Here is a 12,993-nt window from a genome sequence, read left to right as displayed (position 1 = left end):
TAATTCCTCCTTGATGCTCATTTTTCCTATCTCCTTTTCATGTTCTGTCAAATTCACATAGGTCCCTTGTTCCCATTCCTTCCTTTCTACTGCTGTGGAGAGAATTTACCTGAATGATCAACACTTTTTAACAATATGCAGCAGGGAAGAAATAAGTGCTGGATTTTTTAAAGTAAATTATATTAATGTAAATGTACAGACCTAGCAAATGAATCTAAACTTTGAGTCTAAATTACCTAGTTTGTTCTTATCACCGACCACAATGCCCTGTGTGATGTTATAGCTGTTACTGGTCTCGACCTGCCTTTGACAGTCTCTGGCAATGCTCTCTGCAGCTATTAACCTAGAAATTGCTCTCATTGTTTACACAAAACCCATCAAGGAGGTCAGCAGATGATTATAACACTTCCCTTTCTTGTATACCAAGCACTAATAAATGCATTATTTAAATCTCATAATAATCCCATGAGATAAGCAGGTATTATTATTTATGATTGTTTGTTTTAATGGAGTCATTAAGTGACTTTTCCAAGATCTTATAAATAGAAAGTGTCAGGAATGGGACTGGCCTCCTATTACATGATCCTCACACTGCCACGGCGTTGGGGGGACTCTTTGAAGCTCTTTCTTCAACAATTTCCAATAGTGAATTGTATCCTTCTGTTAAAAGTATACCACCAGCCCTTAAATAGGCCAAGTTGTTTCTGCTTTGTTCATGTTATACGGCTCTTAAATAAATTCTGGTAATTTTTAAAGGCCATTTCTGGTTGCCATTCTCTTTCTACTCTGAGCTGTATTGAAGAAATAATTCTGATTAAATATATATGTATATGGTTGTATATTTCTTTTTGTTCTTTGCCCTTTTTCTTCTTTTTTCTTTATGTCCCTTTTTCTTTTCCTTTTTAAAAATTTGAATTGAGATAAAATCATATGACATAAAATTCACCACCATAAACATTTTTAAGCATACAGTTCAGGAGTGTGAAGTATACTCACATTGTACAGCCAATCTCCAGAACTTTTTCACCTTGCAAAACCAAAACTCTATACCCATTAAACAATAACTCTCTTTTCTCCCCTCCTCTGAGCACCTGGCAACCACCATTCTACTTTCTGTTACTATAAATTTAACTATACTTGATAGCTCATGTAAGTGAAGTCATACAGTATTTGTCTTTTTGTGACTAGCTTATTTCAGCTAGCATGGTGTCCTCGAGGTTCATCCATGTTGTATCATGTGTCAGAATTTCTTTCCTTTTAATGACTAAATAATATTCCATTGTACAGAAACACATTTTATTTATTCATTCATCTGTCAATGAATATTTGGGTTGTTTCCACCTTTTGGTTATTGAAATAATACTGCTATGAACATGGGTATACACCTATCTCTAAGAGACCCTACTTTCAATTCCTTTGGATATATGCTCAGAAGTGATATGACTAGATTATATGGTAATTCTTTTCTTTATTTTTGAAGAACCATCATATTGTTTTCTGTATCAGTTGTGCCAGCCATCAGCACCTCCTAGGAACCAAACTAAGTTAGAGTCACCTAGGACTCTCTGCTCTCCGCCTTATTCTTCACATCCAATCACTGATCATGTTTTACATTTTCTGCCTCTTCAACATACCCTGGTGCTTCCATGCTTACACACCAAATTACCTCATACCCAGATAATTATAATTATGTGCTTAGGGGTTTATCTTGCCAATGGTTATTTCCTCTCTCTAACATTTTTTAAACTCCTACCACATAATCTTTTTATAGCATAGCTGTAATACTGTAGGTTTTTTTTTTTTTTTTCTACTTTTTTTTTTTTCTTTAACTTAAGGTGATTTTTGTTTGTTTGTTTGATATTTAAATGTCTCCCCATTCATTGGCTACTGTGTAAAATCAAACCTGCTTAGTCTGGTGGTCAAGATTTTCTATAATATAATTTTAACCTTTTTCAACCCAGCTTTCACTATTTCAATTCACCAAGCCTGATTTATAGCCAGGTGGAAATCATTTACATATTTTATACACTTTTCACTTTCTGCTATCCTTGCCTATTTATATGCTGGTCACCATCTGGAATGTTTTTAAACATACTTTGTCTCTCTCTCTCATCCAAATCCTTCATATCCTTCAACCCCAAGCTAAAAATTCTGAAACCATCCCTGATTTCATTGTTTTATAGAACTTCTCCAAACCCAGTACCCTGATAGCATTTTATTGATTGTTCTTCTACAGCATTTATCACTTTCTATCTTGTACAATAGTTAGTTATGTACCTTAAATTTCATACAAGATTTAGCTCCCAAACTACGGCTTGAAGGCAGATATTGTGTGTTTGTGTTTTAATCTTTTTGTCTTCTCCAGTACATTACAGAGTACTTTGCACACAATTAGCAATCAATACATATGTTTTGAGGGAATGAATCAATGAGTAAATTAACATAAGTATTGTGGAATGGGACAGACATAGTTTCTTCAGATTCTTAAAGTGGTAAAAGTTTTATATTTGCTAAGCTGAGAGGAAGCAGGGAGAGAGGTGTTCAAACAGGGCTGGCATTTGAGCCTGAAGCCACAAATCTAAAAGATTTTGCAAAGTATTTGCAACTTTTCTGTGCATTGAGGAGATTTTTGAGGAAACAAACCAAAAACAATGAAGAAAATTTTGGCTTCTGAAATGTATGCTTTGAGGAAAATTTGTAATTAATAGCAATAGGATTTTGCTTATTAATGAAAAGTATATTTTATTTGGTGATTAGCATCCTTTATTTAAAATTATGTATTACTTTTTTTAGTTTATTAGCCTGAAAGCTAAAACATAAGCTCAATTTAAAATTAATTTGAGTTACTTTAGTGTGATAGGTGCTTCAAGTAATATCCGTTTTATTACAAGAGTTTTAACAAATTGAAGAAAAAATACTTTAAAGAGTTTAACTGTAGTCAAGTAGATGTAAAGGATCTATCATTTTGAACACAATTTTTCCTTAGAAACATTACAAAATACATTTCAGTACCGATATCTCCTATAAAGGGCGAATCTTTAATTAATTGAAACAAAATTATCTTTTTGAAATACAAACTTTCTTCTGTACAGACAGAGTACACCGGAAGTCAAGTGGCTTCCTGGTAAATTGTATGGATGTTTGAATAGTAAGAATGTATGATCGCCAAGTATTCAATAAAATCTCACTATCATGTGGTAATAACAAGTTAACTGAAACATCACTGAACTAATTCCCTCACATTCCCCATGATGATTGACTTGGTTTCTGGGAAATGCTTCTTTAAAATTAATAATGAAAAATTTGGAAAAATATGACTCATTAAAGATTTTCTTAAATATAGACAACAATTTTACCACTGCTGTACTATTTTTGAACTTACAATATTACTTTTCAAAAATCATCTTATATCATCAGGAATGATGGTCTTATAATCAAAAAAGAACATTTATGATTTTCTCCAAAGCTCATTAAATCGTAATCAACTAAGTCTGTGTCATTATCACATCTATAACTTTCTAATAAATGCAGCAAAATATTACCTTGTGAATTTACCTGTGCCCAGAAGTTTCAGTTATAACTGAATAACATGATTCTAATTCATAAATTCAAAGAAACAGTGACAGTTATAGAAAGAAAAATTGTACCAGGCACTTGTTAAAAATAGCAAGGAAGACTTTATTCAAGATTATTGTGATAGGAAGGAGTCAAGACTATTGCAATAGAAAAGAAAGTTGAACTCACTCTTCTGAAACAGAAGAGGGGTGAGCTAATGGAAAAATCACTCTAGGAAGGAGGTTGGTCTAAATGATTAGGTCACTCGTGTTTGTTAATTGTCTTTTATCCAAGTTAGTCTTCTATCTTCTCCTAGGAATTAGGAGACAGGGGTCCTATTTTTCTTGATAATTACATTTCAAAGGGATGGCTCCGAGGTCCTGGAGAAAGATATTCCTGGGTTGTTAGGAGATTTATATCTCAAAGGAGTGGAGAAAGAATTTACCATTGCAAGTTTTCAAAAGTTAATGCTTTAAGAAAAAGGAGGTCAGGGGCCTAGAGTTGGGAAGAAGCCTGTCAAAAGTTGAGTCACGCTGAGGGAATGTTAAGGTCTTCTTGGTCACAGTAAATATTTGCTTTTTAAGACTGTTAGCTAATCTAGCAAAAATTTCAAATTTCTTCTTGGCTACACTTTTCACTCGAGTGATTATGACCCAAAATATGACAAGAATTCTTTCCAGAGGAGGTACTTCCTCTGTGCTCTGGGGAAAGTTAATTTTCAACACTTTTGACAAAATGCAATACTTAGGGGATTAGATATAATCCCCTAAGTACAATTTTTAGGCCTTCTGTCAACAATTTCCAAATACCAGTCTTTCTATCAAAAGTATTTCTTGCTGAATCATTCCCAGTCCACCCCGACCATATGCCATGCTTACTTACTTGTTCCTACAGAAAGAACTACTGGTGATTCTAAGTGTTTAAGTTCATATTCTGTGGCTAAAGGGTTTGCCTATATTTTTGCATCCGTGTTAGAGCTATTTATATAATAAAACAAGTAAGATAATAACTTTCTTTAAAAAAATATATGACATTATACTTTCCTAGGTAGCATGCTATTTTAGAGTCAAAGTGATTATCAGAGTGTGACAAAAAAAGGGAACTCTGTTCTCTACCTCAAGAAACTAGCATTTTACTAAAAAAAAAAAAAAAAAAAAAGAAATGGAGATTTTAAGGTTTCTTCTCACCAATTCAAAATCCCAATAAATAAACTTATCTGATTCTAATTTTATATTTTAAACTAATTATAAAAAACAAAACTGTGTTAGTGTCAAGTGACATGTCAAAGTGTTACAGGTAAACCTTTTAAGTAGTCCGATTTATACTAAATAAAGTGAATTAGCAAGTAAGTACAGTGTACAAATTTAACCACATATTCTCAGAGAACCATCAAAGTGTCTACACAGTTGCAGAAAAGGGCACAGATGTTCACCCTAAAAAAATCCTATAATTAAGACACATTTATGCTCTGCAGATGCAGTCATTTCTAGAGTACTAAGTACTCTTGTAAACACACCCAAACCAAAGAAAAATCTTTTTGAACTTTCTTACTTTTATTTTAACAAGAAAACCAAAACAAGGATCTTAATTATACAAATGTGGCAGTTTAATGAATCCAACATTTGCTCTCCAGCCATATATATTTTACAGTTTGTATTGAACTTAAATTCATAATATTTAATGTTTTGTTTCGCAGACTCTGTTTCTGAAATTTACCAGGAAGATTTATGTTATTTTTATGTAATATAAAATTAGGTGTTGCTGCTTTTAGTAAACCCAATATAAATCAATATTTGAACATTAAAAATAAATAACAAATACCTATTGAAGAAAAGAGGGAGATTATCTTAAAATTTTACTTTGATAATATATTTAATAATTTGGGTACATATTTTGATTCTATCTTGAAAATACTGGAAAATAATTCTGGATACATCCATTAGTGAAAGGAAGACAAACTTGCACACTATCAAATTAACTTTTGCATTAAAATTTTAACTCATTTAGTAGGGTTAACAAAGACATCAAGAAAATGTTCACTCTCTGTTCTAGAAATGTTAAATTTAATTGTTATTCTTACAAATAAAGAGTCCATTGTTCTTCTCTTTTTAAACTAAATTGTGTATACTTTATTTATTTTTGCCTCAAATATTTAATTTGTCATTTAAATTTCTTAGTTTAAATGTTCAATTTGCATCTCAAAAATGTATTGGCATCTTGACATCTTGATTACACTTTAAGAGATGCAGAGTTTTAATATAAGGGCTAAGGATTGCATGGAAGTTGTGCAAAAATAGATTCCATTTCTTGGGTTCTGTTCTGTAGGCATATTTTCCATTCTTTCTAGGCTTTACAGAGTTCCTGGAGTTATCTTTCTAAAGCAGATTGTATTACATTTCTTCAAAAATATTTTAATGGCTTCTCCTCATCATCATAATAAAGTCCAAACGCCTGAGCAGTGTATAAAAGCCCTTCATGAAAGGTCGTTTGTTTTACTTTCTCAGGTTTCTACCATCAGCCTCCCTCACACACCCAGGACTCTGTATCGAGAGCTTCCTGCTCTGTATTTTCTTTCTTTCTGCAAGGTTGTGTGAAACCTCTTCCTTTCACCTGCAACCTTTAACCCAGAATTTTTCAGTCTCGACTTTATATTCCAATTAATCTGTCAAGAATGCTTTTTAAAAAGTGCTTCCTTGGAAAGTGATAGCTGAGTTTTAAGATTCAGCCTTTAATGGCAATTCCAACACAATATTTCGAATCGCCATGTTTGGATTGACAAGGAAAGGTTATAAAATATGTATTTATTTAAAATAATTATTGCTTGACTTTTATATTTTGTAGCTCTATTTTAAACTTGTGCAGACATAGGCTCTGTTTCATTTACCATTGTAAACATTTTTTTTTCCTTTGCATACAATTTTATCTTAAAATGACTCAATCTATTGGTTACTAATACAATTCATTTTTAATTAATTAATTAATTTATTTATTTATTTATTTTTGGCTGCATTGGGTCTTTGTTGCTGCGCGTGGGCTTTCTCTAGTTGTGGTGAGCAGGGGTTACTATTCGTTGCGGTTTGCGGGCTTCTCATTGCAGTGGGCGGTGGCTTCTCTTGTTGTGGAGCACGGGCTCTAGGCACATGGGCTTCAGTCGTTGTGGCACATGGGCTCAGTAGTTGTGGCTCGCGGGCTGTAGAGTGCAGGCTCAGTAGTTGTGGTGCACGGGCTTAGTTGCTCTGCGTCATGTGGGATCTTCCCGGACCAGGGATTGAACCTGTGTCCCCTTCATTGGCAGGTGGATTCTTAACCACTGAGCCACCAAGGAAGTCCACAATTTATTTTTTAAGTGAATGGATACACAATAAAAAATAAAATGTTAGTATGGGTGAAAACAAACAAAATGGGTGTTTGACCTACATAATACTTGTTTTATGTTGGTTTGGTTTGGGTAGACATGTGAATGACATTGAAAAGTTGTTTATTAGCAGGACAAAAGAATGTGAAAATAAGTTCTGTTATACAGTATGTGTGATATCCAAAATACAAAATAAAATTATGATTAGTGTTGAACCTTGTTAAACATAACCACGGTTTATGCGAATTTCTGGAATTTAATGGGCATGTAGGAGTTGAGGTAGGTTATGCTGATGGGCAGTTGTGGGTATTACTCTTTTTACCATATACTTTATAATTAAATTAGTCTGGTTCACCCTATTACTCTTAATGACATATACTGTCCAGGTATTTTGCATTATGAGGAAACCAATTATTTATTGAGCTTCTGTTATTTTTATCAGCTAATATTTTTAGATACTATGTGTTTAGGAGATTTGTACACATTTAGTCTAAGAACTATGCAATGTTCTTTGAGAATTATTAAAAGTATGACTCACTTCCCTCCGAGGACAGGCAGTCTAATTAGGTAAATGATACACTCACACAAATATATTTCTTAAAATTATCAAGACAGTAATAGAAATCTCATAGCTTATGACTAATTTTAAAAATAATGAAGGCTATTAGGAGGTTTTAAAAGAGAGAAAAATTAATTTTGTTATAATTTGATAGAAAGATGGAGTCAGAGTTAGGGTAAATTGAAAGATATTGTAATGGAAGAGAAAAATACCAAAGATTCTTAAGAAAATATTACTTTAGTCAGTAAATTTAGGTTATGCATTTATTTCATGGAAATAATCTGTTGGCATTAGGTGATATGTAAATAGAATTAAAGAATCATTATAATCAGGAAGTAAACTTTATAATTCTGCAAAGGTCAATTTTGTGATAACAAAAATAGCACTTTGGGTAGGAAAAAGATTTTTTTTAAACCTGAACATGTGAAATTGAAAGGATCCAGGTTCAATCTGAAGCCCAAGGAAGAAATAATAGATTCTCTTTGCTATTGTTTTATGCCCTCATTTTGATTTTGTGAATCCTAACATTAATATAACTTGATAGAAACTTTCACTGCATCTACATTTTAAGTTATTTTGAAACTTTCATAATATGTCACAAAGTGATACCTTTAAAATTTGCAAAAATAGTTTTATGCTAACTTCCTATTTTTCCTATATGATATGAATTCTATATATTATAATAATTTGTTTTATAATAATTAAATCATTCAGTATTCAATAAAGGCTTATTGGACCCTTGCTATATATCAAGAAATGTACTAGACACTGATGATTCAAAGAAAAACAAAATTTGTTACTGCAAAGAGAAAAATCACAGGCTATATGAGATGGAATCTGAGTGATTTGTACTTGCCATCCACATAACTAACAAAATACCATTTGATCATTTTTCTCTATTTTTAGTTTAACAAGCCCATGTCTCCCAGTCATCTCTACCAGGATGCAAGAAAGGCAAAGGAAAGAAAATATAAACATAATATTAATTAACACAATAGTCACACATTTAAAGGATTTTTTTTAAAAAAAGCACCTGCTCTGAATTAGTATGTTTCTGCTTCTAGTAACCTAATGCTTTCTTGAGCTGGAAGTCACAGTCTTCACAGCTACTCAGCTTCTCCTGATTTGATGTAGCTGGTGACAATGTGCCAATTAAAGCATCATCTGCCCATGTTGACAAGTGTGTAAGAGAGAGAACCAACTGTTTCAAATACACCAAGATGACTCAGAAACAACTGTCAGACAACCATGTTCTCCAGAGGTGGCACATCACTTGGACTACAAGAGCCATTAGATGACATTTCTCCAAGAGGGAACTAAGTCGTTCTGTTCATTGCCTACTGCAGGGCTTAATTCTGGCAATGTGATGAGCCAGAAAATAGAACGAAGGAAGGTACTGAACGCATGGAAATGAGAGAAGTATTTTTACTCCAATTATGTACAGCATAAAATAAAAGAGATTAAGTTCATTTGTGTTACCTCCTTTTATGACAAAGGAAGGGCCAGTGCTTCAAAAAGGAAAGTCATGATAAAAACCATATCTGAGAATGCACCCATTCTTTCTGAAATGAAGAGCTAGAGAATTAAAGGAATGGAAGAGTTTGTGAGAAATACCTCCTGAGCCTTGCCCTGGTTTTGAATTTGTTAGCATCAGAGCCTCTATTCGACTTGAATCTTCAGTTCACATTGGCAGTTGCACAATTATGTTCTCTCCTGTTTTCAGCATAATTTTTGCATCTACTTTGCAGAATGCAAGAAAATCAATCTTTGACTCACGTATATGAAGGATGTAGCAGTATCTAGCTATTTCTTCTCTCCAAGGTTTTCCTTCTTATGTAGAGATGATTTTTTCGCTCTCTATTTCATTCCATTTTCTATGACCACTAGTACTGTATTTCTAGCTGTCAAAAAATTAGGCAATTTAATGCAGTAGGTAGAAAGGCGATATTCCTAATTATTTCCCCATATATCCTAAGTATATTAGTTCTGCAAAGAAGGCTTTAAAAAAACAAACTTATTGCTAGGTAAGATCATGCTTCAGACAGCTGTTGGAATAAAATCATCTTTTTTTCAGTATATTCATCTTAAATGTTTACCAATTTCCATCAGTATTAAAGTTCTGGTGATGGAGGACTTGCTGAGGATTTAGACTAATCAAAGAGTCAAACCTGATGGAAGATTTAGGGCCTCTTCCAAACTGCAGCTCAATGGCTAAAGGTATCTGTATATTTGTAGGCAATCAAGTCAAGGGTGGTTTATCAAACATGCTCCACTGTATGAATGTATACTTAAATAAAATAAGCACAAAAGTTAAAAAGAAATGAGACAGTAAACTTTGTTTCTTTAGAAACTGCGACAGTAGTAGGCCAAACATCATTATGCTAAGCCTCAATGTGTGTTCATATGTACACACTGACATGGGCAAAATAATGTATATGCATGAATAGAATATATTTGCATGTACAAATATAGTTGTTCATATTTAAGTACATTTTCTCATGTTAAATTCAGTAAAATTGAACTCTGCCATCTGGATTTTATGTATTTTGGTTTTAGAATTTACTATGGAGTTTGCCTTGAATCTATAAAATAGGCAACGAGGACTTGGAATAATCTTCATAATTTCTGTTTAAATTCTAAGGGTGTACTTTTAGGGGTGAACACCCCAAAAGTATTATTTTAATACCAAACTTCTATTTTACAATTTTCTTTATTCTAATTTCAAGGTTTTTCTTTTTACTTCTCCTAAACATGATATGTAGAGTTTGCAATTGATTTCTGACTAATTCTTAAACTGGGTATTCTAGTGGTCAATCTAAACCTTGATTCTTTTCTTTTTTGCCACAGGGCTTAAAAGATACAGGGAAACATATTGTATTGTTAATATTACCAATGGAGAAAAATCACAAGGTCTGAAACAATTATAAGTAAAATAAATCTAAAAGGTTTTGAATCATTTAGTCACACTGACAGTCACAAGAAAATAAGGATCTTTATGTAATTATCTTTCTCTATGGATGAAGGGAGATATAAGCTAAATAAAATATGTGACTTGCGTAAGATATTGCTTATAGTTAGCACAAGAACTGCAATTAGATTGCCCTTTTATTACACTTTGTGCCTTGATTAGTCTTGATCAGTTTCCAAAATCACACACACACACACACACACACACACACACACCCCTCATCCACATCCATGACCAAACCCACATACAAAGAGAGCGAGAGAGAGAGAGAGAAGGGTAGGGTGGAAGACACATGCATATACACAGCCTTCAGTTCTGGGAGCTTGTAAGATGGTAGTCATTTTATTTCATAAATAGAAAATGTCCAGAAAGACATATTCATGGATAGAGACTTCTCATAATGAATAGAGGCTTTCACCATCATACATTCTCATCTGTGACTTTCACCTCCAGAATTCCAGTCAGATCCATACATTGTTGGGATCATCAGGTAGTAATGACTTTGAGAATACCTCCCCTATGGGAGGGCCCAAAATGTGACTAATGCTTAACATAGATATTTTTGACATGTGGCTCTCACACGAGAGTATTCTATGAAACGACAATTTTGATTAAAAGATAGATTTACATTATGTTTATAAATCATTGGGAAATAGCTTGCTTTAAGTTGATAAACTGAATTTATTTTTTTTATTTTTTATTTTTAAAATACATTTATTTATTTATTTTTGGCTGTGTTGGGTCTTCATTGCTGCACGCGGGCTTTTTCTCTAGTTGCAGCAAGCAGGGGCTACTCTTCGTTGTAGTGCGCGGTCTTCTCATTGTGGTGGCTTATCTTGTTGTGGAGCACGGGTTCTAGGCACACAGGCTTCAGTAGTTGCAGTGCGCAGGCTTAGTAGTTGCAGCATGCTGGTCCTGGAGCATGCGGGCTTCAGTAGTTGTGGTGCATGGCTCAGTAGTTGTGGCACATGGGCTTAGTTGCTCCATGGCATGTGGAATCTTCCCGGACCAGGGCTTGAACCTGTGTCCTCTGCATTGGCAGGCGGATTCTTAACCACTGTGCCACCAGGGAAGTCTGATAGACTGAATTTAAACTTCTCCTAAAAATATTTTAAATTATTGTTAAAACACACAAATAACTCTATTCATTTGAAAATGTTATTGATTAATTTTATTGAAAGATAGCAGAGGAAATGCAGATCACATTTAACGTGCATTCTAATGACACTAAGTACTCTACAGCAATTCCCAAAAAGATGTTATAGTAAAAAAGATAAATATAAAATCTTGAGCTGGGATTTAAAATAAAACTCTGCCTAAGTTAATCAAAATCTTATCAATGAAAAATCTGACATTGCAAAATTGAGATTTTTTTTCTTCTAAGTTTAAAAAGGTTAATTTTGACATACCCCAAGAGATGGTATCACATTAGGCAGCTAAGTGTGCAATTTTGGATAGCTGCTCAAACAGTAACAGAGGCAGTGGCTAGCACTGCACATAAACCTACACATAGTTTAGTGCACTCGTCCTATAGCATATACCTTTAAAAAATTCATTACTTTGAGCTATTGATAGATCAAACCTTATTCTACCTTAAACTGTATATCCTGGTGATCAATAGATAAAATAAATTGAATTTATGTAGTAGATATTTGTGTTTTACTCCTTTCTTGCTTTAAAATTATTGTGAGAACTCAATTTTTGAAATCTCATCTTTACTATGATTTTCCTGACACTGGAGATATCAAATGCATGACATCCTAGAATACTGTTTCAACAAGAAAAACTAATGACAGGAAAAACTAATGTATTTATTACTACCTAATTACATCACATTTTTACCTATTTCTAGCTCCAAATGAATACTATTCTGTATTGTTTTAGATACATTTCCATCAAAATTCTTTAATTTGAATTAATAATTATTTATACACATTTAGTCCACACAGCATACATACACAAATTATGAGCCGTGCATTTTAACTTATTTAATTAGGATTATATTGATATTTGGACTGATACTTATTTTACTGCCAACAGACAAAATGTGAACTGAGTACAGGAGGAAAGGGGTATAATTATGAGATTAGTGCACAACTCTTCCTGTCGGATGAGTAAAGTCGTTGTGGGTCTGTGGATCCAGTCCACTTAATAGATGCCAGTGGTGCTTTTGTAGATAGTCAATGCCCCATTGACTTAATAGAAACACACTAGGGCCATGTTATTATGCAGATTACCTCATCAGCCATCCAATGCAAGGCTATGGGAGAACACTTGAGGAAACACAGTGGTGGCCCCACTTCATTTGCTCTCAGTGACCTATTGTCCTCAATATTGTTCCATCAAAAATTAGCTCAGCTGTGAAAAACAAAGGTTTAAGAGATTATTAGGTACTCAAACAGATAGCATATCTACTGCTGGATAATTGCTTGAGATTTGGTTACCATTAGTTGTCCTTCCAGCTCAAAAAAAATTGATGTATTAGAAAGGTATTGATGAGGCTAAAAAGTACCTTCATTTAACATTTATTTCAATTCACCTTGAATTCCACTACTG

General features: G+C 33.4%; 1 protein-coding gene and 1 long non-coding RNA gene across 8 annotated transcripts in view; one reads left to right on the top strand and one right to left on the bottom strand.

The window, feature by feature from the left end:
- PCDH9 (protocadherin 9) overlaps nt 1-12,993 on the top strand; it is a 989,134-nt gene that overhangs the window by 916,236 nt on the left and 59,905 nt on the right. The gene's annotated exons all lie outside the window — the stretch shown is intronic.
- The window catches only part of LOC309615933, a 182,303-nt gene continuing 178,633 nt past the window's right edge, over nt 9,324-12,993 (bottom strand). For all 3 annotated transcript variants that reach the window (XR_014237146.1, XR_014237147.1, XR_014237148.1), the window contains exons 2-3: nt 12,675-12,795; nt 9,324-11,537 (exon numbers count right to left, since the gene is read on the bottom strand). This is a non-coding gene — a long non-coding RNA (uncharacterized lncRNA). The remainder of the gene's footprint in view (nt 11,538-12,674; nt 12,796-12,993) is intronic.

The sequence above is a fragment of the Balaenoptera borealis genome, assembly GCF_965194805.1.
Source record: "Balaenoptera borealis genome assembly, chromosome: 18".
Lineage (NCBI taxonomy): Eukaryota > Metazoa > Chordata > Mammalia > Artiodactyla > Balaenopteridae > Balaenoptera > Balaenoptera borealis.
The sequence above is the reverse complement of the archived record's forward strand: the minus strand, read 5'-3'. Positions and strand labels throughout refer to the sequence as shown.